A 26,481-nucleotide genomic window follows, 5' to 3' on the forward strand; every position below is an offset into this window, starting at 1 on the left:
AAAAATGACTGAATGAATGAGCTGTGGCCCACCTCTCACAATCAAGCAGGTAGTTTGGTGAAACTAGTACAACTACCTACAGGGCCAATGCACAGAGCCCACCGGGGACCAGGAGCAAACTTCCTTTACTTACCCCACCCAATGACCCATTGTGGTATGTACTTTTTTCCTTATTATGGTAAATTACAAATTACACAAAATTAGCCAACTTTTACCATTTAAAGTGTACAATTCGATGGAATTAAGCACATTCACAATGCTTTTTTGGTGCTGCTGTTTTTGAGACTGGGTCTTGCTCTGTCACCCAGGCTATATGGAGTGCAATGGTACAATCTTAGCTTACTGCGACCTCTGCCTCAGGCAATCCTCCCACCTCAGCCTCCTGAGTAGCTGAGACCACAGCCACACACACCACACCTGGCTGATTTTTGTATTTGTTGTAACAGTGGGGTTTTGCCACATTTCCCAGACAGGTGTCAAATTCCTGAGCTCAAGGGATCTGGTGGCCTTGGCCTCCCAAAGTGCTAGGATTACAGGTGTGAACCATCGCAACTGTCCTCCCACCCCATGTTTTCTTCTAAGAATTTTATAGTGTTAGGTCTTATATTTAAGTCTTTGATCCATTGTTGGGTTAGTTTTTTTTAATATGGTGTGAGGTAAGGGTCTGTCTTCATTCTTTTACATGTGAAAATTGTGGTAGATACCTTATTCAATTTACAGATAGATACTGAGAGGGAGTAAATGACTTGTCCAGAGTCACATAGCCATTGGGAGATGGAACTACAATTAATATTAAGTCTGATTCCAAAGTTGATCCCCTTTCCACCACATCAAAATGCCCTTTATTATTTTGGATAGATGATATCTCTTTATTATTTTGTGAGCAGGGGATGTGGAAATCACAGGCCTAGCCAATAAAACATGTGCTTTAATCTGCCTCTGGACAAGTTCTTCCTCCTTTGTGGGTCTCAGTCTCCTCTTCTGTACAATGGGCTGCTGACGTCTAAGAGTCTTTCCTCTTCAGACCACTGGTACCGTTGGAGCCTCATTCACCATTGCCTTTATTTTCATTTCTCCTCTCCAGAGTGTGATGGGGGCCTTCCCAGCTAAAACTGCTCTTCTGGAAGGAGCTCCATGGATAGGCACAGAGCATGATTGAGTCCTCATCCCAGGCCTCAGCCAAACTCTGGAAAACACTCTCTGCATTCCCTGGCAGACATCTGCAACCCCAAGCAGCTCCATAGGAAAACTGCAGAATGGCAGAAAAATGCAAGGGAAGCCAATGTGGAAAAGGCTTTTCCACCTGCTGACAGTTTTCTTCACAAGTATCACAGTGAAGCTATTTGAAAATCAGCTTGCAAAGCACCTAGCTCTAAATAGCCCTCTCTCCCCGTTCCTTAAAGAGAGACAAAGCAGCTCTTCCCATCCCCTAGAAGTGCCCTTTTCCAGGGCCCGACTTACAAGTGGGTGCTCAATACCTAGTTGAATGAATGAATGAATGAACAGATGAATGAAGATTACTACACACACCTCTTATTTCCCTTGACTGCCTTAGACCAGGACACGGCAGCTTTTTCTGAAAAGGGCCACACAGTAAATATTGTTGGCTTTGCAGGCCACGCAGTCTCTGTCACAACTACTAAGTTCTGCTGTTGTAGCTTAAAGACAGCCATAGGCAATGCATAAATAAATGTGTTCCGATAAAACTTTGTTTATGCACAGTAAAATTTGAATTTTATACCATTTACATGTGTCACACAACATTATTCTTTTTGGACTTTTTAAAAGCCATTTAATATTTAAAACCAATTCTTAGGTCATAGGAAAATAGATGATGAACTACATTTGGTCTATGGGCTATAGTTGCCAATCTTTGGCTTAGACCCTTTAAAAAATTATTTATAGAGATGGGGTTTCACCATGTTGGCCAGGCTGGTCTCGAACTCCTGACCTCAAGTGATCACCCACCTAGGCCTCCCAAAGTACTGGGATTACAGGTGTGAGCTGCCACTCTGGGCCCTTTGGTTTAGACTTTTGCTTTCTGTTTTTCATTTTAAATATTTTCTTCTTAGTACCAGAGTAATATATGTTCATTATAGAATAATTAGAAATTAGTGACATTGTAGAGATTATGCTCTATTAAAAATAAGCCAAAGGGGGAAAAAATAAATTACTGACATGCAAATAAAGTAATATTAGAATAATCCATAATTTCAATACACAAAAAGAACCATTTCTCCTACTGAACATGTAGTTTTTCACTCAACATTGCTAGCTAGCTATATTGGTGCTTTTTAATATGATATCCACTACCTGTTACTGTTAGACCTCAAATTAAAATTAGATACAGGCTGTGTGTGGTGGCTCACACCTGTAATCCCATTACTTTGGGAGGCCAAGGCAGGCAGATCACTTGAGGCCAGGAATTTGGGGCCAACATGATGAAACCCTGTCTCTACTAAAAATTTAAAAATTAAACAATTAGCCAGGCATAAACTTGTTATCCCAGCTTCTCAGGAGGCCAAAGCAGGAGAATTGCTTGAACCTGGGAGGCAGAAGTTGCAGCGAGCTGAGATCGTGCCACTACACTCCAGCCTGGGCAAAAGAGCAAGACCTTGGCTCTAAAAATAAAATTAGATACAGATAAAACACAGTTCTTCAGTTCACTAGTCATTGCTTTTTTAAAAAATTTAAATTTATTTTTCCCTTTTCCTCCTTTATTATTATTTTTCTTTCTTTCTTTTTTATTTTTGTTTTTTGAACACCTTGGATACCAAGATTAGTCATTTCAGGTGTTCAGTACCTACATGTGGCTAGTGGCTACATGGGACAGCACAGATTCAGATATAGAGCATCATAGAAAGTTACATTACATAGCATTGATCTAACTCTACTTCATAGATTTTTTTTTTTGAGACAGAGTCTCACTCTGTCACCAGGCGCCAGGCTGGAGTACAGTGGTGCAATCTCGGCTCACTGCAACCTCCACCTCCCTGGTTCAAGCAATTCTCCTGCCTCAGCCTCCCGAGTAGCTGGGACTACAAGCACGCACCACCACGCCCAGGTAATTTTTGTATTTTTAGTAGAAATGGGGTTTCACCATGTTGGCCAGGATGGTCTTGATCTCTTGACCTCGTGATCTGCCCACCTCGGCCTCCCAAAGGGCTGGGATTACAGGCGTGAACCACCTTGCCCGGCCTACTTCATAGATTTAACAAAAAGTAAGATAGTACCAAATATACTGTTTTTGCGAATATGTTTGTTCACCTAACATTTTGAGATTTATTTTGCTTTGCTTTTGAGACAGGGTCTCACTCTGTCACCCAGCTAGAGTACAGCAGTGTAATCTTGGTCCATAGTAGCCTCAGACTCCCAGATTCAAGTCTGCCTCAGTCTCTTGAGTAGCTGGGGCTACAGGCATGCCTCATGTTGCCCGGATAATTTTTGTATTTTTTGTAGAGACAAGGTTTCGATATGTTACCCAAGCTGGACTTGGACTCTTGGGCTCAAGCGATCCTCTTGCCTTGGCTTCCCAGAGTGCTGGAATTACAGGCGTGCATCACCATGCCCAGCCCCATTCAATATTTGATACCTATGTTTATTGTTTAATTTCATGCAACAATTTCCCTCTGAGTCCCTGCTGTTGTGCATTTAAGCTGTTCCCAGTTTTTCCCTGTGATAAAGAAAGTGGCAGTAAACTACTTTACCATTTAATCTACCTTTCATTGTTTTCAGATAAATTCATAGGGATTGGATTGATAGATCAAAGGGTCAATTTACCTCTAAGATTTTTAAAATAGAAATACCCAATTTCCTTCCAGAAAGGCTGTGATCCTACTCCCATCTGCAATACATGAAACTCCTTGAAGTCTTTGCAAATAATATTAATTCTAATAATAAAAACAAGGTTGTGTGGGGCTCGGTGGCTCATGCCTGCAATCCCGGCACTTTGGGAGGGTGAGGCAGGTGGATCACGAGGTCAGCAGTTCAAGACCAGCCTGGCCAACATGGTGAAACCCCATCTCTACTAAAAATACAAAAATTAGCTGGGCGTCATGATACACATCTATAATCCCAGCTACTCAGGAGGCTGAGGCAGGAGAATCACTTGAACCTGGGAGTTTAACTTGCCTTTCCTTGACAAAAATGTCATCTCCCATGTATATTGGCCACTGTATTTCTTTGGGCAGGTCGAGGGTAGTAAAGGGGATGATCTTCATGGCTTTGGTTTTAATTTAAAAATTGCTAGATTTTCAACACAGACCCCATCAGGTTCTTCAAGTAAGGTGACAGTTACCCAGGCTGGAGGCAGTGGTGCCATCTCACCTCACTGCAACCTCTGCCTACCTGGGTTCAAGCGATTCTTATGCCTCAGCCTCCCACGTAGCTGGGATTACAGGCACATGCCACCACCCCCGGCTAATTTTTGTACTTTTAGTAGAGACAGGGTTTCGCCATGATGGCCAGGCTGGTCTCGAACTCCTGGAGTCAAGTGATCTGCCTGTCTCAGCCTCCCAAAGTGCTGGGATTACAGGCATGAGCCACTGTGCTAGGCCTCAATTATTCTTATTTACTGCTTTGTGTGTATTTGTTGGGGGGAGGGTCCCCAGAGGTGACACTAGGAAGTGAATGATTTGTTTGGCAGCTTTCTATTTATATATTTGTTTATATTAATTCCTTAATTTCAAGGACTATAGCTCTTGTCTAATCAGAGATAGGGCAGCCCGGATTCATGGACAGCCACAGAAGAGACCTCAGGGTTCGAGACTCCAGCTGACCAAGTTGTCAGTGATCAGGCTGAGTGGGGAGAACCAAGCTGAACTCTTTCTCCGTCTTTTAAGGTCTGTAATCTCCATCCATCCATTCACTCATTATGAGCACTTGGCGATTGCCTGTTGTCTTGATGAGCAGTTCTTTGTGTCTTTGATTTTCTCACTGAAAGATCGCATCCTCTTTCCAAATACCTCTAGAAAGCTGTGGGGGCTATCCATCCGTCACACCTGAGCATTAACTAGCTTCCACAAGGCATTTTCTACAATGGTGGAAAGGCACCTTCATCACATCTAGGGTCTTGTTTATACCCACGAAGGAGGTACAATCTCTGTTGTCCCAATTTCAGGAAACTGAGGATCAGGAGGCGCAGTGACCTGCCTGCCCCAGGTCATGCAGAAGAAGCCACCTCTGACTCCCAGCGCCCTGTTTGTTTTCCGGAGCGCTGGGCCAAGCAGAGGAAAGTCTCTGGCAGCAAGAAGGGCTAGGAGGGCCCTGAGCGCCGAGGTGGGGAGTGAGGTGAGGAGGGTGGGACGCTCCTTCCCTCTCCAGCAAAGGAAACCCTTCCGCAGCTACACTCGCTTGCAGCCCTGAGGGTGTAAAGGGCCCATTAAGATCCAGGTTAAATCAACCTATGGAGCTGCCCCCCCCAGAGGGGCGGGGGGCCCCCCAACTTTACGGGGGTCCTCAGCCGTCTCCTCCCTAGCCCCCAGCCCTCCCCCCCACCCCCGCGGTCGCTCCTCCCAGCCCCCGAGTCAGTCCCGCCCCAGCCCCCGTCTACCCAGCCCACGGAGGCTGGACTCTGCCCCCGCCCCGCCTGCCCCTCCCTCCCGGGGGCGGTGGCCCGTGGCGGGCGAGCCCATTGGCTGCGGCGAGAGCGAGGGTCGGGGCCGGCGGCGCTGATTGGCTGGGGCTCTCGACGGAGCCAGGGAGTCCGGCGAGTCGCTGGGGGAAGCCGAGCAGACACCCTGCGCTGCCGGAACTCGGAGCGTGCATCTCGCTAGTCGGAACCCGGGGGATCGGAGCCCGCAGATCGGAGCCGGGGCCTGGAGGTGAGCTCGAGGCGCCCGGTGGCTTGGGGCGGGCCCTTCCGAGGGGAGACGACAGGAGGTCTCTAGGTCTCTAGAGGAGGTCCTACTGCCCTGCCCCCAGGGAGCAAAACCGGGGCATCTTCTCCTAGAAAGGGAGCCCTCATCTTCCCAAGACGCGGGGCCCCTCCCCCGAAAAGAGAGGGGCTCCCACCCCCCAGAGAGCAAAATGCCTTCGTTTTTCCTTCAGAAATAGGCCTTTCCTCCTGGCCCCAGCTGTAGGCAGAAGTCCTCTCCCTTTTACCCCTTGAGATAGAATGTGGCCCCCAAAAGTAGTTCCTAGGTCTCTAGAGCCCCCTCACCTCTTGGGAGACTGATGCCCCTTCCCCGTCCTTAAAAAACTAAGTTTGGGTGTTTTCCTTCTCCCTTCTCTTTCAGAATAATGGGGGTGTTCTCAGCTCATAAACTACAGTGACCTCCACCTCCATGACAAATGAGAGCTCTCCCCCCATCGTTAGGCAAGAAAAACCCAGAGCAGAGACTCTGCAAGTCACCCTCCCACCCAAGATACTGGGCTCTGGAGAGATAGATGATTCACCCTGAGCCCTGCCTACCCGTTAGAGAGGCAGGGTGGCCCCTGACACCACCACTAAAGGCTTTTGGGGATTTCCACTCTCCGCCCCCACCCCGCAAAGATGTGAAATGAGGGACCTTCATACTCAGGAGCAGGGCAAAGGTCTGGCCACCCCTCCAGGTCATCCATCTCCCTCCACTCCTCCCTAGCCCTTTCACTGAAATCCCATCCTAGTAAGGCCCTGCACCACCCTCCCACCGCTCCCAATCCTGTCCTTCTCCACCTCATCCAACTCCACTCCCACACCTGGCTGCCCCACGTGTTTCGTATCCCCTCACCTTCCCTCACCCACCCTGGCCAAGGTAAGACCAGAGGAGGTTCAGTGAGATTTAGTAAGACTGGAACTCTTAAAACTGAGATCCAGGGCCTGGAGACATTTCCAGGAGTCATCAAACCCTGACAGCAGAGATGTCCTCTGAGGCAGCAGGACAAGCAGGGACCACCCACCTCCTCTCCCCTGCTCCCCGCCCCAACACATGCACAAAGGCCTGTGTTCATTGCATCCTCTCTTGAGGCAGTCTGAGAAAACTGCTAGTCCTCTTCCAAGAGGGCCCCTATTTCCCCTTAAACTCCTGTGTACCCCCACAAGTACCTGTGGGCATTGCCTGGTGGAATTCCCTGAGCACTCACCCAAGAAAGATGGGTGCTGCTGGGCCTATCCACTAGGCAGGAGACAGTGTTAGCTTTGCTGCTTTGATGAAGCTAGACTAAGGGACAGGATGTTGGCGACCCAGAGTGAGGAGGGGGTGGAGGGAGCTCTTCTCTGGTGGGTCAGGTTGGGAGGCAGAAGAGGGGGAGGCAGTGAGTCGTGTCTTGCTCTTTTGAGCCTGTGCTGCGGCGTGGAGTTACAAAGAAATGTGTTTCCTGGAGGCCCAAAAAGGTCAGTCCTGGGAAGAGGTCAGTGGCCCAGTCTGGAGTCCTACGACCTAAAAGGGCTTCTACATTAAAGACATGGCCCCTTCATTTGACAGTTAAATGCACAGAGGCACAAAAGGGGAAGAGACTTGCTCAAGGTCACACAGCCTGTGGGTGACAGCTGGCCCCAACCCCTTCAGGACCCTTATGGTGCTAGGATGCCTGACACAAGCCCCAGTCCTCACATTTACAACAGAGACTGGGGGACGGCTGGGCCCCAAATCCCCACTTGTCAGAGAAAGCGCCGAGGCTCTGCGAAGGTCATGAAGCCCGGAAGGGGCAGAGCTGGAACTCAGCGCCGTCGTCCAGCAGGCTGCCTCGTGGATTCCATTCCTGGGTGTCGGCGCATCCCTGCTTACGCTGTGTGATCTCTGTATTGAGGCCGTTGCCAGATCTAGGCTTGCCAAAATCTAAATTGACCCAGGATAGCTAATAAGATCAGTTGCAGCTAATGAGAATCATGCTGGAGTGGAGGCTGCTGCAGGAACCTCAGTTGCATAGCTGGGTTTGCTCCAAGAACTTTGGACAGGACCTGAGGATGTCACATTCCTTCCCTACAAGGTCCCCTCCCTCTTAGCCCATGCCCATGCCCTGTGGCTTTGAGTTCTCTGCACATCCTCTTGTCTCTGTCTGGAGCCCTGCGTCTTTTCTCCTGGGGCATTGCATGGGGAAAAGAGCTGAAATTCTGGCAGTTTCTCTAGGACCACCCAGCTGGGCAGCAGGGACCGAGTTCCTACAAATGAGTCTGAAGTAGGGGCTCTCTCTGTTTCTGCCCCTACCCGGTTCCCAGCAAAAGGATTGGTGGTTGTGACCCAACTTTGCCAGGGCGAAGTTCAGAGCATGAGGGGAATCAAGGTAGAAAGGCCAAGAGGTTGGTCCCTGGAGACATCTTATCTGGCTCTAGAGCACAAATCTGCCACTTAGTGTCTGATCTTAACCTCTCTGTGACATATCCTTGAGGTAAAATGAGTTAATCCTCATAAAATATTTAGCACACAGAAAATGAGCAGAAACAATGATTGCAAGTGCAAAGTTATCAAAACTCGGAAGCGTTGGAGGGGGGTGCTTATGCTTTAAGGCAAAACTTGTAACCCTTGCTGTAATCTGCCAAGGCTAAGGTGCTTGGGGATAAGGCGATGTCTTCCCCGAGAGACAGTGCAGCATGCCGAATGGACCACAGACTCTGAAGTCAGAGGGAGCAGAGAGTTGGCCTCTGGTAGTGGCTGTCTGTGGAGCCTAAGGCAAGCCGTTCATGTCTCTGAGCCTCAGTTCCTCATCTTTGAACGAGGTTTGCTGGGGTTGGTCATCAGATAAGAAACAGGTCTAGACGAGGGGTTCTCATCTTGGGCACTGTTGACATTTGAGTGGGAGGATTCTTTATTGTGGGAATATCCTGCGTATTGTATGATATTCGGCAGTGCCTCTGGTCTCTACCTACTAGATTCGAGAAACACTCCTCACCCCATGAGTCGTGTCCATCAGAAAATGTCTGCGGGCATTGCCAAATGTGCCCTAGGGAGCTAAATCATCCTTTTCCTTCCCTGTTGAGAACTGCTGGTCGAATACATGGCCTTAAACATAGTTGATACTTAGTATAAAGCACCTTCCTGGCTGAGGTGGGTGGATGACTTGAGCCCAGCTGTGTAAGACCAGCCTGGGCAACATACTGGACAGCCAGCACTGTGGGAGGCTGAGGCGGGTGGATCACCCATCTCTGCAAAATACAATTAAAAAATTAGCCGGGAATGGTGGCAGGTGCCTAGGGTCCTAGCAACCTGGGATGCTGAGGTGGGAGGATCGCTTGAGCCCGGGGAGGTCGAAGCTGCAGTGAGCGGTGATCACACTGCTGCACTCCAGCCTGGGTGACAGCGTGAGACCCTGTCTCCAGAAAAAAAAAAAAAAAACAAAATAAAACCAAAAACAGCTCCCTTCTTGCATAAGTTCCTGTGTGATGAGAAGGGGATGCGTCCAGCTGCGGAGCCTGCCCCTGTTAATGACAATTTGAATTCCTTACATTTACACAGGACTTTCTTGTTTGGTTTTTGTTTTAATTTTTAGTAGAGACAGAGTCAGCTGGTCTCAAACTCCTGGGCTTAACTGATCCTCCCACCTCGGCTTCCCAAAGCGCTGGGGTTACAGGTGTGAGTTACAGGCATGGGCCACAGTGCCCGGTCTACACAGGACCTCATCATCTCCAAAGCACTGTTGTGTCTATTACACTGTTTCTCACTCTACAGATAAGCAAATGAAGGCTGACAGAAGTTAAAAGACTTGTCTAAGATCATCAACCCCTTCTCCACCACCAATCAAAGAAACATTCATGCCAGAAATTGAGAAACAACTGAGTTCTGGGCCTTCTTCAGATTAGTTACCTTGAATGGCATGCCCTTTGGTCCAGCAGTCCCATTTTGAAAAATCTTGCACAGAAACGCTCACACTTGCACTGAGATAACTTAAGAATGTCCAGCCAGGCGCGGTGGCTCATGCCTGTAATCCCAGCACTTTGGGAGGCTGAGGTGGGTGGATCACCTGAAGTCAAGAGTTCGAGATCAGCCTGACCAACATGGCGAAACCCTGTCTCTACTAAAAATACAAAAATCAGCCCGGTGTTGCTGGCAGATGCCTGTAGTCCCAGCTACTCAGGAGGCTGAGGCAGGAGAATTGCTTGAACCCGGGAGGTGGAGGTTGCAGTGAGCCAAGATGGCGCCACTGCCCTCCAGCCTGGCAACAGAGCAAGACTCCCTCTCAAAAAAAAAAAGGAAAGAATGTCCACAGTAGAGCTTGCAATACCAGTGTGGGAAGGCGTTACAGTATATGCATTCATGTGGGAGAATGAGCAGTCTTGGGAAGAATGAGGTGGGTCCACATTCCTCACCTGGAAAGGTTCCTGAGGCATATTATTTACTGAAAAAGATGAACTCACAGATCAATATATCCAGTATGATATATTGATCAATATATATATACATATGATATATATATCAATATATAGATCTATATATCATATATATATATATTATATATAGATATCATATATCTATATATATATTGATCTATATTGATATATAGATCTATATATTGATATATAGATCATACATATATGATATATATAGTGATATCATATATATATATTTCTCAATATATATTTTATATATATATATATATATATATCTCCAGTATGAACTCACAGATCAATATATCCAGTATGAGCCTATTGAAAGAGATACATGTAATACGTATGAACATAGATATTTAGGGAAGTGGAGAATTAAAAGGACCTAGGTAGTATATATCTATAAGGACATATTCATGGAGGAAGAAGAAAAGAAATCTCTACCTGCTTCCCATGCATTAAAAATGAGGAAAGTGGACTGGCCACGTGGCTGACATCTGTGATCCCAGCACTTTGGGAGGCTGAGGCAGGAGAATAGCTTGAGTCCAGGAGTTAGAGGCTGCAGTGAGTTGTGAACGAGCCACTGCACTCCAGCCTGGGCAACAAAGAGAAACTCTAAATATTAATCATAAAATAAAAATTAAAATGAGCAGAGCACAACCCACAGAGGTTGAGAGACTTGCTCACACCAGAAGTTGCCAGTGGCGAAATTCAGCTTTGAGTTTGCTGATAGTTCTGGGACCAGGAGACAGGAATCTGAGGCTCATCTTAGCAGGCCACACTTCCTTCCTTACCATGGGGGAATTCCTTCTCTGAGCACCTGGAGAAATCCTGGTGTCAGACTGACCTCACCTAAATCAGGTTTCCACCACATGGTGACCTCAGATCAGCCCCTTTATCGCCCAGTGCCTCATTTCTCTATCTTTAAAATAGCTAAAAGGCAAAGGAAAAAACATGAAAGCCGAAAACAAAAAATGGTAGAAGGAGGGGACAATAGTAGAACCTCCATTATTGGGCTGATGTGAGGATTAAATAAAACCTTGTGTTCAGACCCCTGGTCTCTCCTGTCTTTTTCTCTGCTTGCCTGCTCCTTGCCAGGAGGCAGAAGACAAAAGCCTCAGAAAGGACAGGAGCGGGGCTGGGGGCTCCTGAGGCTTCACAGACTGAATCAGTCGTGCCCACTTCTTCACTCTGCCCTCGGGTCCACCATGACGGCTTCAGTACAGGGGCTTTTAGCAGAAAGCCTGGGGGAGCACTCTGAGGGGATCTGTGCTCTAGCTCCTCCTCCCTGGGGTCTAACCATCCTTGCTTTCTCTAGATACTCCATGCATTAAATTGTCTTATCCATTACAGGGATGGGATGGCATCATGTGGCCTGTAGTTATACATCCCTTCAATAATAATATTGACCCTCCGAGGGCAAGTTTTCCTCCTCCTTCAAAAGCTATCTCACGTTGCATCTTTGATAGGTAGTCTTCCCTGACCTCCCCCCACCTCCAGCCAGGAAAACCATTTCTTTTCCTCCCAACTCCTATCATCCACATTCTAGACCTCCTGGGTCCATCGCTGTTTGTTGAGTTTCCTCCCAATCCGTAATTGCCTGGGAGCAGCCATCACATCCATCACATTTATTCCTGAGTCCCAAATGCATAGCCCACTTCCCTATGCACACAGTAGATACTCAAGGAGCATTGATTGAATGCAGAAATGTATTTTTTAAATTGAGGTAAAATACTCATAACATAAAATTGACCATTTTCACCATTTTATTTTTATTTATTTTTTTTGGTGCCAGGGACACTCTTGCTCTGTGACCCAGGCTGGGGTGCAGTGGTGTGATATCAGCTCACTGCACCTCTGCCTCCCAGGTTCAAGTGATTCTGACTCAGCCTCCTGAGTAGCTGGGACTACAGGCATGCACCACCATGCCTGGCTAATTTTTATATTTTTAGTAGAGGCAGGGTTTCATCATGTTGGCCAGGCTGGTCTTGAACTCCTGACTTCAAGTGATCCACCCACCTTAGCCTCCCAAAGTGCTGGGATTATAGGCAAGAGCCACCTGCCCAGCCAATTTTAACCATTTTAAAGTGTACTTTAGGTGACATTAAGCACATTCACAATGGAGTGCAATCGTCACTGCTATCAAGTTCTAAACCATTTCCATCATCCTAAAAGGAAATTCTACCCATTATGCCATTGCTGCCTGTTCCCCCAGCCCTTGAAAACCACTTTGGCTTTCTGTTTCTACAGACTTGTCTAATCTGGATATTTCATATAAGTAGAATTATACAGTATGTGACCTATTGTGCCTGATTCTCTGTGATGTATCATGAACTTAGTACTTCATTCCTTTTTAGGGCAGCATAATATTCTCTTGTATGGATATACCATAATTTGTTTTTCCATTCATTAGTTGATGGCATATGGGTTGTTTTACCTCTTGGCTATTTTTTGTTTTGTTTTGTTTTGTTTTGTTGAGACAAGGTCTCATTCTGTCACCCAGGCTGAAGTATAGTGGTATGATGGTGGCTTACTGCAGCCTCGACCTCCTGGGCTCAAGTGATCCTCCCACCTCAGCCTCCTGAGCAGTAGCTGGGACTACAGGCATGAACTACCTTGCCTGGCTAATTTTTTGTTGTTGCTTTTTACTTTTTGTAGAGATGAGGTTTCACTATGTTGCCCAGGCTAGTGTCAAACTCCTGGCCTCACACAGTCCTCCTGTCTTGGCCTCCCAAAGTGTTGGGACTACAGGCATGAACCACTGTCATCCACATGTGTGTGCCAGGCCCACCTTTTGGCTATTATTAACATGTATGTATAAGTTTGGTTTGAAGACCTGTTTTCAGTTATTTTGGGTATATGCCCAAGAGGGGAACTGATGGTCATGTGATAACTCTTCAACGTTTGAAAAAGGGAACTCTGTTTTTCACAGCAGCTGTACCATTTTACATTCCCACTAGCCGTGTATAAGAGTTCCCACTTCCACATCCTCACCAATACTTGTCTCCTTTTTTTTTTTTTCTTTCATTGGGACAGAGTCTTGCTCTGTCACCCAGGCTGGAGTGCCATCACATGATCCTACCTCACTGCAACCTCCACCTGCCAGGTTCAAGTGATTCTTTTTTTTTTTTTTTTTTTGAGACGGAGTTTCGCTCTTGTTACCCAGTCTGGAGTGCAATGGCGCGATCTCGGCTCACCGCAACCTCCGCCCCCTGGGTTCAGGCAATTCTCCTGCCTCAGCCTCCTGAGTAGCTGGGATTACAGGCACGCGCCACCATGCCCAGCTAATTTTTTGTAGTTTTTAGTAGAGACGGGGTTTCACCGTGTTGACCAGGATGGTCTCGATCTCTTGACCTCGTGATCCACCCGCCTCGGCCTCCCAAAGTGCTGGGATTACAGGCTTGAGCCACCGCGCCCGGCGGTTCAAGTGATTCTTATGCTTCAGCCTCCCGAGTAGCTGGGATTAGAGGCGAGGGCCACCATCCCGCCTGGCTAATTTTTTTGTATTTTTAGTAGAGACAGGGTTTCACCGTATTGGCCAGGCTGGTCTTGAACTCCTGGCCTCAAGTGATCCACTCGCCTCGGCCTCCCAAAGTACTGGAATCACTGTGCGTAGCCTCCATCATTATTATTACTATCATCAATCATCATCATCATCACTCTAGCGGGTGTGAAGTGGTACCACATTGTGGTTTTGATTTGCATTTCCCTAGTGACTGATGACGTTGAGCATCGTATGCGTTTGCTGGTTATTCATATATTATCTTTGGGAAGATGTCTACTCAAGTTATTTGCCCCTTTTTGAATTGAGTTCTTTTTGTTCTTGAGCTGTAAGAGTTCTTTTTTTTTTCTTTTTTTTGACACACAGTCTCACTTTTCACCCAAGCTGGAGTGCAGTGGCATGATCAAGGCTTACGGCGGCCTTGACTTCACAAGTTCAAATACTTCTGCCTCAGTCTTTCAAGTAGCTGGCACAACAGGTGCCACCACACCTGGCTAGTTTTTTAAAAAACATTTTTGTTCAGATGGGGTCTCCCTACGTAGTCCAGGCTGGTTTTGTACTTCTAGGATCAAACAGTTCTCCCACCTTGGCCTCACAAAGTGCTAGGATTACAAGTGTGAACTGCCTCATCTGCCCAGAGTTCTTTATATAAATAAATGTTTCTTTTTGTCACTATTTCTTCATCCACTTAAATATTTGCTCAGCTCCTGTAGGTCAGATACTGTCTTGTGATCCTGGGATACCAAGGGGAAAAGAATACCAGTTCCTGCCCATAAGGAACTCACAGTCTGCAAAGTTGCTCAGCCTCTACAGCTATTTTTTTTTTTTTTTATGAGAGGGTGTCTTGCTCTGTCGCCCAGGCTGGAGTGCAGTGGCATGATGACATTTACCTAGAACCTACGAATAGGACCTAATTTGGAAATAAGGTCTTTGCAGAAATAATTAGGTTAAAATGAGGTCTTCCTACATTAGAGTGGCGCCTAATTCAATGACTAGTATCTTTTTATTTTTGGAGATGGAGTCTTACTCTGTTGCCCAGGCTGGAGTGCAGTGGCGCAATCTCAACTCACTGCAACATCTGCCTCCCTGGTTCAAGTGATTCTCCTGCCTCAGCCTCCCGAGTAGCTGAGATTATAGATGCCCACCACCACACCTGGCTAGTTTTTGTATTTTTAGTAGAGATGATGTTTCACCATGTTGGCCAGGCTGGTCTGGAACTCCTGACCTCAGGTGATCTGCCTGCCTTGGCCTCCCAAAGTGCTGGCATTACAGGTGTGAGCCACCACTTCCGGCCAGCCTCTATACTATTGACATGGAAGCAAGGCTGTCCTGTGCTGGGTTTTAGCAACATTCTTGGCCTCCAGCCACGAGATGCTGGCAACATACCTTCCTCTAAGTTGTGACAACTGGGAAATGTCTCCAGGCATTATGAAGTGTCCCCTAGGGAACGAGATTGCCCCTGGTTGAGAATCACTGGTTAGAGGCTAAGACAGGCATGTAGATCTACAATTTCAATCAGAATGCTTGTGCGTAACAAGACACACACACACACGCGCACGCACACACACACACACACGAGGCATTCAGGATGTATTAGATGTTAGATGGCTGGGGGTGTGGATGGATGCATGGATGGACAGACACGACCCCTTTGTTGGTTGGATAGATTGATGGATGCGTTTGTGAATGAATGGATGAATAAATGAATGCAATTTACAAGCTCTATCATGGGAAAACAGAACACTATTCTTCCAGAATAGCCTACCCCTTTATCTCTGTCTAGCATAGCAGTTTTCGAAGTTTAGCATCAGAATCCCCTCAAGAGCTTGCCAAAACAGATTGATGCCCTCTGCCCACCAGAATTATCATTTAGTAGAATCACCAGCCTGGCAGAATGTTCCCAACTCTATTTCCATGTTCTCTAGGAATCCTGGACCAGCCCGGTGACCCCTGCCAACCTTATCCATTCTCAGAGGTCCCATCACCTTCACTGCCAGTGTCTTCCATTTAGGTGCTAACATCTGTTACCTTGGCTATCTGCCACATGCCAGCACTCTGTCCCTTGGCTGTGCTGAGAATTCCTTCAAAGGTGGGACCCACTGTATTCTACTACCTTGCTACTAAAAGTGTGATCCAGTGGCCAGCAGCATTCTGTCATCTAGGAGCTAGGTAGAAACGCAGAATCTTGGGCCCCACCCAGAACTACAGAATGTGAATCTGCATTTCAACAATATCCCCCAGGGTGAATCGTGTGCAGTTTTGAGTTTGAGAAGCCTATTTTCGGACAGAGCTGTAACCCCATGCTCAGAGCTAAGCTAGGGATAGCTTTGCTGATAAGTTACATTGACAGCATCTGTTACAATGTAATTGGTGTCTGAGCATATGCATCTTGCAGGCATTATTGGTCATTTGTATCTTTGCCTGATGTTATCTCTTGAAATGTCTACACTGGCCTGGCTTTACCCATGGGAAAACAGAAGCCCATGGGAAAACAGAAGCCAAGAGGAGCAGTGCCTTGCTCAAGGTCACACAGTGACCACAAAGCAGAGTGGAGATCATCGTCCAGTCCTTAAAGGGAATGGGATGGCCGGGTGTGGTGGCTCATGCCTGTAATCCTAGCACTTTGGGAGGCCGAGGTGGGTAGATCACCTCAGGTCAGGAGTTCAAGACCAGCCTGGCCATCATGGTGAAACCTCATCGTAAAAAAAAAAAAAAAAAAAGGAATGGGATCAAGAGGATTGAAATGCTGTAACCACTGAGCATGGTGGCACATGCCTGTAGTCCCAGCAACTCGGGAGGCTGAGGCAGGAGGATTGCTTGAGCCCAGGTGTCCTGGGCCATAATGTACTATGCTAATCAGGTATCTGCACTAGTTAGGCATCAATATGGTGACCTCTTGGGAGGGGGGGGGACCACCAGGTTGCCTAAGAAGGAGTGAACCAGCCCAGGTCAGAAACGGAGCAGGTCAAAACTCCTGTGCTGATCAGTAGTAGAATCTCGCCTGTAAATAGCTAGTGCACTCCAGCCTGGGCAACATAGCGAGACCCTGTTTCTAAAAAAATAAAAGGTCGGAGGAGAGAAAGGAACTGAAATGCTGCAATGATAATGAAAATGTGGGGTGGAGGGTTAACATTCTGAAGCTACTTAGGTCTGTCCTCTGAAAGTGGGGAAAGGGGAGATGACTTAAAAGTGGTGCAAGAGGGGCCGGGCGCAGTGGCTCACGCCTGTAATCCCAGCACTTTGGGAGGTCGAGGCGGGTGGATCACAAGGTCAAGAGATCGACACCATCCTGGTCAACATGGTGAAACCCCGTCTCTACTAAAAATACAAAAAATCAGCTGGGCATGGTGGCGCATGCCTGTAATCCCAGCAACTCAGGAGGCTGAGGCAGGAGAATTGCCTGAACCCAGGAGGCGGAGGTTGCGGTGAGCCGAGATCGCGCCATTGCACTCCAGCCTGGGCAACAAGAGCGAAACTCCGTCTCAAAAAAAAAAAAAAAAAAAGTGGTGCAACAACAAGCACGTAAGTTGTATTCTTTCATTTAGTCAACCAGTGTTTGTTGGGTACTTACTAGACTCCAGGCATGGTTGTCTGGCATCTGTAGCATGGAACAAGGAAAGCCAGGCCTCCCTTTTGGTGACTTATCTGGAGTGGACAGATGTAGCCATCTGGCACTCATTCATTCGTCAATGAGTGTGTTCATTTATTGTATAATTTCCATGTGCTGTGTACAGTAGTAGGGGTATGTGTGTGTCTATGTGTCTGTGTGTGAGAGAGAGACAGAGTGATGGAGGGAGAGACAAAGACTCAGCTACTGCACCAGTACTGCTTCTAGATGAGCCAAGCAGAAACAGGCCCCAAAACAAGGACCGCACAGTGACGAGAGTGCCAAAGGTGTGTGGGTGTGAATAGAGGCTCAAGCTCAAAGTAGAAAGAAGTTACCACTCCCTGTTCCTGGGGATTCTGGGGAAGCAATTTCAGGAGGAAAAGGCAGAAAAGAAGAGAGACTCTGGGCATGAGAGCATCATAAACAAGCCCAGAGAGTTCATAGGAAGCCATTCCAAGAAAATTGCAGGGAAAAATAAAAACAGGCTAGGCACGGTGGCTCTCACACCTGCAATTCCAGCGCTTTGGGAGCATGAGGCAGGTCAATCACTTGAATCCAGGAGTTCAAGACCAGCCTGGTCAACAAGGCAAAACTCCGCCTCTACAAAAAATGCAAAATTAGCCAGGCCTGGTGATGCTTGCCTATCATCCCAGCTACTCAGGAAGCTGAGGCAGGAGGATTACTTGATCCCAGGAGTTTGAGACCAGCCTGAGCCACCTAGCAAGACCTCTCAAGGCCCCTTCTCTACACAGAATTTTAAAAATTAGCCAGGTGTGGTGATGTGCATCTGTAGTCCCAGCTACTCAGGAGGCTGAGGCAGGAGGGTAACTTGGGTGGACGAGGCTGAGGCTGCTCTGAGCCATAATCATGCTACTGCACTCCAGCCTGGGAAACAGAGTGAGATCCTGTCTCAAAAAAAAAAAAAAAAAAAAGGTGGGGGGTAAAATCATGAATCTCATACAGATACAAAGCAAAAACAAATGCCCAACAATTTTATTAGGCTCATTCAATGAGGGAACCAGGCAGACATTAGAACCAGTTCAAAGGAAAATCAAATGAAGCACAAAAATGTAAAGAGTCGAGGAATGTCTAAATAGATTCTAAACAGAGGCAAACATGGTTGGACAAGGCAGAATTTGCTTGTCTATCAGCTTTCTACAACTTACAAAGGTGTCAACAAAATAGTTTAAAAATATGAAGAAGGTCAGGCACAGCGGCTCACACCTGCAATCCTAGCACTTTGGGAGGCTGAGGTGGACAGATTGCTTGAGCTGAGTTCGAGACCAGCCTGGGCAACATGGTGAAACCCTAACTTTAACAAAAATACCAAAAAATTAGGCGTGGTGGCGCGTGCCTATAGTCCGAACTACTCGGGAGGCTGAGGCACAAGAATCACTGGAGCCTGGGAGGTGGAGGCTACAGTGAGCCTAGATCGCACCACTGCACTCCAGCCTGGGCAAGAGACCATGTCTCAAAATAATAATAATAATATAATAATAATAAAGAGTAGAATCAAATAATCCAAAAATTTGTGTTGTAAATAGGCAATGCGTAACTCTTTTCTATAAAACCAGTGTTCAAACGGACAGGCATGGGTGGGTGAGGAGTGGCAAGTGGAGGTTGTACAAAGAGTGGATCACATCTGGCCAGGTGACCCGTGATCATGAATTTGGACTTGACTCAGAGACCCATAGGGAACCAGGGAAGAGATTTAAGCAAGGCAGTGATGTGATTTTATTAACACTTGAGAAAGATCCTCCTGGAAGCTGAATGGAGAGTAGACAGACACATTTTCTCACCTGCCTTTGAGTGCGGGTTTCATTAGGGCAACAGCCAATTCCAGGGGTAGATTGCTGGCCTTCCTGCAAAAGGTTTTAGAACCTGGAAGCTCCTTCAGGGTAAGGTTGGCCAAACACCAGCCAAAAGAGTAAGGCACTGCCCTGGCAGGGTAGGGCTGTTTTGTGCATGGGAACAAAGCCTGCCTCCTCTCTCTTTGCCCAGAGCTGTAAATAGCGCTCTGCTGGCTTTGCAGGCTGAGCGCTGGTCTGGGGACAGGCTGGAAATGTGCACATGGAGGAGCATTTGTGCAAATGAATGCCTGTATGCAGATCTGCATGCTTGGCGTCCTGCCCCAGCCCTAAGCGTCCAGTCCTGGAAGGGGCTGGAAGCAGGGCTCAAAAAAGAGCCACACTCAGGAGAGCATGGACATTGTGACCTGGGGACAGGTTCCAGGAGGGATTCAGAGGCAGGCTGGCAGGATGAATGGGAAAAAACATGCAGAGGACCCTGGACAGAGTTTTGGCTCCGGCTTTACCCGTGATAATGACAATGACCTGTGAGTTGTGGCCACTCACATTGGCTGCGTACTTGTGTGTATTTGCTCACCTTGTCACTCGCAACAGCTCTATGAGGAAAGGCTGACCAGATTTCAGAGACAGGAAATGAAAGCTCAAAAAGGATGACTGACTCACCCAGAATCTCCTGAGCATTTCTAGTGAGAAGCAAGGCTCAAGGACTCTAATATTCTGGAGCCCTGGTGTCTAGGACTGACCCACATGGACACCTCTGCATATGCCCACTGCTGTCTCTGACCTCAGTTTACCCATCTGTCAATGGGTGCAATAATGTCTTTTCACCTAATGATCACAGCAGAGTTTGAGAAGACCAACTACCACTGCAAATGAGAAAGGCTTGAAAAGTCGTAAATGCTGAATATAAACTGGTGGTATGTGGAGGAGGTCTGAAAGTGCCTTCCTTAGCCCCCAGAGATGGGATGTGGAGTGCAAGGCCTGCCTTGTTTGTACTCAGGGGCTTTGGAAGTGCAGAGTGGCCTTAGACAGGTGGAGGTGAAGGTGTGCTGAGGCTTGCTGAGCCACTTCCAGATCATAGGTGAGCCAGGTTGGGTCTAGGCTGTTTTTCTCCTTTGAGAGGAAGAGATGGTGGGTACCCCAGGGAGAGAGTGGGAAACAGTGACCCTGAGGTGGGGATGGACATCTGGATGTCAAGTGTTTGCCGAGAGCTTCTAGCCACCTGCCCTCCCACAGAGCAGGCGCTAGTCTTGGGTCCTACTCTTCTGGGTTCTTCAGAAGCTGAGCAGCCTGCTGTTTGTTTGGGCTGAGCGCTCCTTCCAGCAGCAGCTGCCTGCCAGCGACTCGGATCATCCATCAGATCTCACACCGTGCAGCCCCTGAAAGGTCTGCGGTGGGGCTTGGGGTTAGCTCTGTGTCCTAGACCTGCAAGGTCAGGAGGAGGTCCTACATCCGCAGCTGTGCTGCTGGCTCTGAGTGCCCTGGAGCCAGTGACTTCTTTCTGGACCTCAGTTTTCTCATCTGTAAAATGGCAACAACAAAACTACCTTTTGAAACATTTTATGAATGGTTATAAAATTGGAAAAAACTAGATGATAAGAGCTGAATCTTTTTTTTTTTAAGAGACATGGGTCTCACTCTGTTGCCCAAGCTGGAGTACACTGGCACCATCGTGGCTTACTGCTGCCTCAACCTCTGGGCTCAAGGGATCCTCCTGCCTCAGCCTCCCCAGTAGCTGGAACTATAGGCACATTCCCCGCCCCGCTATTTTTTTTATTTTTTATTTTTTTGTAGAGGCAAGGTCTTGCTATGTTGCCAAGGATGGTCTGAAACTCCTGGCCTCAAGCAACCTTCCAACCTCGGGCTGAAGTGCTGGTATTATAGGCATGAGCCATTGTACCTGGCCGAAAGTTGAATATATATATATATACACACACACACACATATATATACACATATATACATGTGCGTGTGTGTGTGTGTGTGTGTGTGTGTGTGGTCACCACTTTGCTTTTTTATTTTTATTTTGTTTTTTTTTATAGACAGAGTCTCATTTCGTCCCCCAGGTTGGAGTGTAGTGCCACGTTCTTGGCTAACTGCAACCTCCACCTCCGAGTTCAAGCAATTCTCCTGCCTCAGCCTCTCGAATAGCTGGGACTACAAGTATGTGCTACCACATCCAGCTAATTTTTGTATTTTTAGTAGAGAAGGGGTTTTGCCATGTTGGTCAGGCTGCTCTCGAACTCCTGACCTCAGGTGATCCACTCACCTCAGCCTCCCACAGTACTAGGATTACAGGCGTGAGCCACTTTTCCTGGATGGAATTTTTTTTTTTTTTTTTGATCATTAATGTATCACAGAGATCTTTTCTCATCCCTTCTCATGATTGTGGAGTATTCCACGGGGCAGAGGACTTAATTTATCCTCCAGTCCCTACTAAAGGGCCTCTAGGTGGTTTGTAATATTTTGTCATTACAAAGGAATCCACCACAAACAACTGTGTAGGTAGTCATTTCATACATGTGCAAATATTGTAGGAGAAATTTTTAGAGGTAGAATTCCTACATCAAAAGGAATGTGTTTATTTAAATGCCTTTTGTAAACTGTTTTCTTAAGAAATATAACATGTATATGGAAACATACACAAAGCCAAAAAGAACAGCTCAGTGAATTCTCATGAAGCTAACAGTCCTATAACCAACAACCAGGTCAAGAAGGAGACCACAGCCAGCCAGAAAGATCGACTTCCTCACGTCCTTCTTCATCATCACCCTGTCCTGGGGTGTCCCCATCCTATCACTCACAGAGAATCCTTCCTTGCCCTTACTAGAGAAGGCCAGTAAGGAAGGACTTCGCCACCAGAGAACAGCTAACAATGCATCCTTCACCATTAGAGTGTGCTTTGCTTGGTTTTTTAATCATGTTATTTTGCATCCATTTTCTTGTGTACACCATAACATCTGTAGGATTTATCTGTGTTGTTATCCGTAACTTTTGTTTATTCATTTTTTTTTTTCTTTTTGAGATAGAGTCTCTCTTTGGTGCCCAGGCTGGTGTGCAGTGGCACCATCATGGCTCACTGCAACCTCTGCCTCCTAGGCTCAAGTAATCCCTCCACCTCAGCTTCCCGAGTAGCTGGAAGGCTACTAGCCATTATGCTGGGCTAATTTTTATAATTTTTGTAGAGACAGGGTTTCACCATTTTGCCCAGGCTGGTCTTGACCTCCTAGGTTCTAGTGATCTTCCTGCTTTGGCCACCCAAAGTGCTGGGATTATAGGCACGAGCCACCACACCTGGCCAACTTTTTTATTTTTTGCAGAGATGTGATCTTACTATGTTGCCCAGGCTGGTCTCAAACTCTTGGTCTCAAGCAATCCTCCTGCCTCAGCCTCCCAAATTGCTGGGATTACAGGCATGAGCCACTGTGCCTGGTCTTCTTTTATGGTTAATGCTTTTTGTGTCCTGTTTAAAAAGTTCAAGGTCATTTGTATTGTTTCTTCATCTTCTGGAAGCTTTCATGTTTGGCCTTTCATATTTATCTCTACCATCCACCTGCTGTTGATTTTTATGTATTCTATTAGGTAGGATCATGATTAATTTTGTTCTGTAAGGGTAGTTCATTTGGCCCAGTATCACTACCACCATTGTCAAAAATCAAGTGTCCGTATATTCGTGTGTGTGTTTCTATTCTCTGTTCAGTTCTGTTAATCAGTGTGTTAAATCTTTGCCCGCATACCATGTCTTGACCGCTGTAGCCTTAGAATATGATAGTCATTGCCTCATTGGCCTCTAAAGAGACTGCACCAATCAAGACTTACTAATAAGTCAACAAAAATGTATTGGGCTTCCAATACAGTGCCAGATGGTATCATGATGGGAATGCAAGTTTAGTCATATACCCAGCTCCTACCTTAAGAAGTATATAGTCTTATAAGTGATGAGACATGAATCAAGTAATTACACAAATAGAGGTAACATGTGAATGTGATGGGCCACAAAGGGGAGCTATGTAGGGTGCTAAGAGAAAGATTTGATCTGGCGGGACAGGTTCAGGGATATCAAAAGTGTGAGTAGAAATGAAAGAATCAGCCAGGCGCAGTGGCTCATGCCTGTAATCTCAGCACTTTGGGAGGCTGAGGAAGGCAGATCACAAGTTCAGGAGTTCAAGACCAGCCTGACCAACATGGTAAAACCTCTTCTACTAAAAATACAAAAATTAGCCAGGCATGGTGGTGCATGCCTATAATCCCAGCTACTCAGGATGCGGAGGCAGGAGAACCATTTGAACCTGGAAGGTGGAAGTTGCAGTGAGCTGAGATTCTGCCACTGTACTCCAGCCTGGGTGACAGAGCAAGACTCTGTCTCAAAAAACAAACAAAAAAGAAAAGAAGGAATCAGAATCAAGGGAAAAGCATTTTGGGCAGTGGGAACAGCATCTGCAAAGACTGAGTAGAAGCATTCCTGGGACAGACACTAGATCCTCATGGTAAAACCCAGAGTCAGGGGAAGGTGATGTGCACTGAAATTGGAAAGGTGATGGGGACCAGACCTCAAGGCCTTTAAACAATATTCCAGGGCTGGTTTTTATACCTAGAACAAGTATCCTAAGAACAATAATAAGAGTCACTTTGGAATCTTCCAGTTTAAGGGGAGTTCCAAGAGTCTTTTCAGCACAACTAGGGTTGCTTCTTAGCAGGAGAAGAATGTGTATGACAACCCCTGGAGTGACACATTAGTTTTATTTACCTTCATCCCCCAGCTCCTGTCACTGAATATTTCATTTTGCTAGCAACAGTTTTACTGTGCAGTCAGCCCTACTTCTCCAGCAGCAGCATCTGCCTGGCACCATCTCAGGTCTGGAACCGTTTTTTCCCCAACCTGGTGAGTGTCTTGCCTGCTGGAGTGTCCCTTAGGATGGGCCTGGTGCCAACCACAGTGCTGTGAACTTGAACTGTTTCTCCTCATTCACCATCATCTCTACTCATCACCTTTGGAGGCATGATTCTCATTCTGTGGATAAGAACACAGAAGCTTAGAGAACTTACCTCACTTGCCTAAGACCACACAGCTTCCAAAGGGCAAATATAAGAGTCTCCAACTCTATAATTTTCTAGATTTTTGTGGTACTTTTTTCCTTTTCAAAATAGAGAGTGAGGCTCACGCCTGTAATCCCAGCACTTTGGGAGGCCAAGGCGGGCAAACCACAAGGTCAGGAGTTCAAGGCTAGCCTGGCCAACGTGGTGAAACCCTGTCTCTAAAAATGCAAAAATTAGCCGGGCGTGGTGGCACACACCTGTAATCCCAGTGCTTTGGGAGTCTAAGATGGGAGGATCACTTGAGGCCAGAAGTTAGAGACCAGCCTGAGCAACATAGAGAGACTTCGTCTCTACAAAAAATTTAAAAATTAGCCTGGCATGATGGTTCATGCCTGTGGTCCTAGCTACTTGGGAGGCTAAGGTGGGAGGATCGCTTAAGCCCAGGAAGTGGAGGCTGTAGTGAGCTGTGATCACACCACTGCACTCCAGCTTGGGCAACAGAACAAGACCCTATCTCTAAAAAAATACATTGTAACTAATAAATAAGTAAATAAATAGAGTCCATAAAATGCTCTAGGCAACATAGCTAAGAAGGAGGCAGTAGAGCAGGTGAGGTTTACCTCTTGGAAGCTGCACTCCAGGACATTTCAATACTGCAGACTCATAACTTTTTTGCTGGGGGATTGGGAGGAAAATCCCCCCAAAAGGGCCTGAAGCTCTTAGCACTTGCCATGTCGTATTCTTTCCTTCCTGATGGGAATGGAGCGTGTTCATAAATTCACTTCTTTGCTGCTGAACACAGTATGCCAAAGGTCTCTGCCCCTGGGCTTGCTATCTGCATTTCTATCTTGAAAGAGCAAGCAAACATGCAGACCTCGTGCCCTTTGTGCGGGGGTTTTGCTACATGGCTGATTGAATGAACACTTCCACCACTACAATTAAGGAGAGCTTTTGTTTGGCTCAGACCTTTGAAGGATCCAAAAGTATTTCTTTCTGTTTGTTTGTTTGTTTGTTTGTTTTGAGATGGAGTCTCACTCTGTTGCCCAGGCTGAAGTGCAGTGGCACAATCTTAACTCACCGCAACTTCCACCTTCCAGGTTCAAGCGATTCTCCTGCCTCAGCCTCCTGAGTAGCTGAGATTACCGGTGCACACCACCACGTCTGGTTAATTTTTGTATTTTTAGTACAGACAGGGTTTTACCACATTGGCCAGGCTGGTCTCAAACTCCTGACCTCAGGTGATCCATCCGCCTTGGCTTCCCAAAGTGCTGGGATTACAGGCGTGAGCCACCGCACTGGATCCAAAGGTGTTTTGTAGGAGACAGTAAATTGTTAACTGAATTTTACCAGGATGGGTAATCTTTAACCTGGAGAAGGTTATGAAATGGGGTATGCTCTTCCAGGGTTGCCAGGAAAGTCCCTTTAAAGTCTCAGCTGGAGGCTAGAGTCACCCCTCTGTATGTTTTCCCCCAACTTGAGCCACAGCGCTGAGGGATGCCCAGACATGGAGCTGACCACACTTGAGCCAACCCCCAAAGCAATGCTGGCAATACAAAGGTTGCTCAGGGCCCTGCTTTTCATAGGGAAGAAAAGGCCACAGGAACCCCTTCCACTGTTCTGAGCACTTGCCATGGATTATCATTTAACCCTCACAACAGCCTTCAAGGTAGGTCCTATTCTCATCACCATTTTACAGATGAGGAAACCAACATTATATGCAGCAGCCGGGCACAGTGGCTCATGCCTATAATCCCAGTGCTTTGGGAGGCTGAGGCAGGAGGATCACTTGAGGCCAGAAATTAGGGACCAGCCTGGGCAACATGGTGAGACCCCTTCTCTACAAAAAATTTAAAAGTTAGTCGGGTGTAGTGGCATGCACCTGTAGCGCCAGCTACTTGAGAGGCTGAGTTGGGAGGATCCTCTGAGGGTGGGAGGCTGAAGTTGCACTGAGCCTTGATCGCACTACTGCACTCCAGCCAGGGCAACACAGTGAGACTCTATCTCTAAAAGATAAAAAGTGAAACCAAGATTATATTCAGGTGAAATTCCCATCTGAATTAATTAAAATTGTTCAAGGGTGTCTCGTCCAGAGAGACAGTTCCTCTGTTTTGGGGCTGGTCCCCTATCCTTCACGAAGGAAGCCTTCCCCCTGGTCCTGGCTGGGTTGCCCACTTCTCTTTGGGGAAGTCATTGCCCCACGCCTCCTTCTCACTTGAATTTACCACTCTCTGTTGTAATTCCCCATGCATTTCTGCTTCCAGCACTAGACCGTGAGTTCCTTAAGGAT

The 26,481-nt window shown here is 46.9% G+C and overlaps 1 protein-coding gene across 1 annotated transcript in view; it reads left to right on the top strand.

Annotated features, from left to right (window-relative positions):
• Window positions 1-5,676: 5,676 nt before the first annotated feature.
• The window catches only part of ABAT (4-aminobutyrate aminotransferase), a 117,877-nt gene continuing 97,072 nt past the window's right edge, over window positions 5,677-26,481 (top strand). The window contains exon 1 of the mRNA XM_032258076.1: window positions 5,677-5,822. The gene's annotated coding sequence lies outside the window, so the exon portion shown is untranslated. The remainder of the gene's footprint in view (window positions 5,823-26,481) is intronic.

Source organism: Sapajus apella, unplaced genomic scaffold (genome assembly GCF_009761245.1).
Source record: "Sapajus apella isolate SASKATOON/1434 unplaced genomic scaffold, GSC_monkey_1.0 scaffold99, whole genome shotgun sequence".
Lineage (NCBI taxonomy): Eukaryota > Metazoa > Chordata > Mammalia > Primates > Cebidae > Sapajus > Sapajus apella.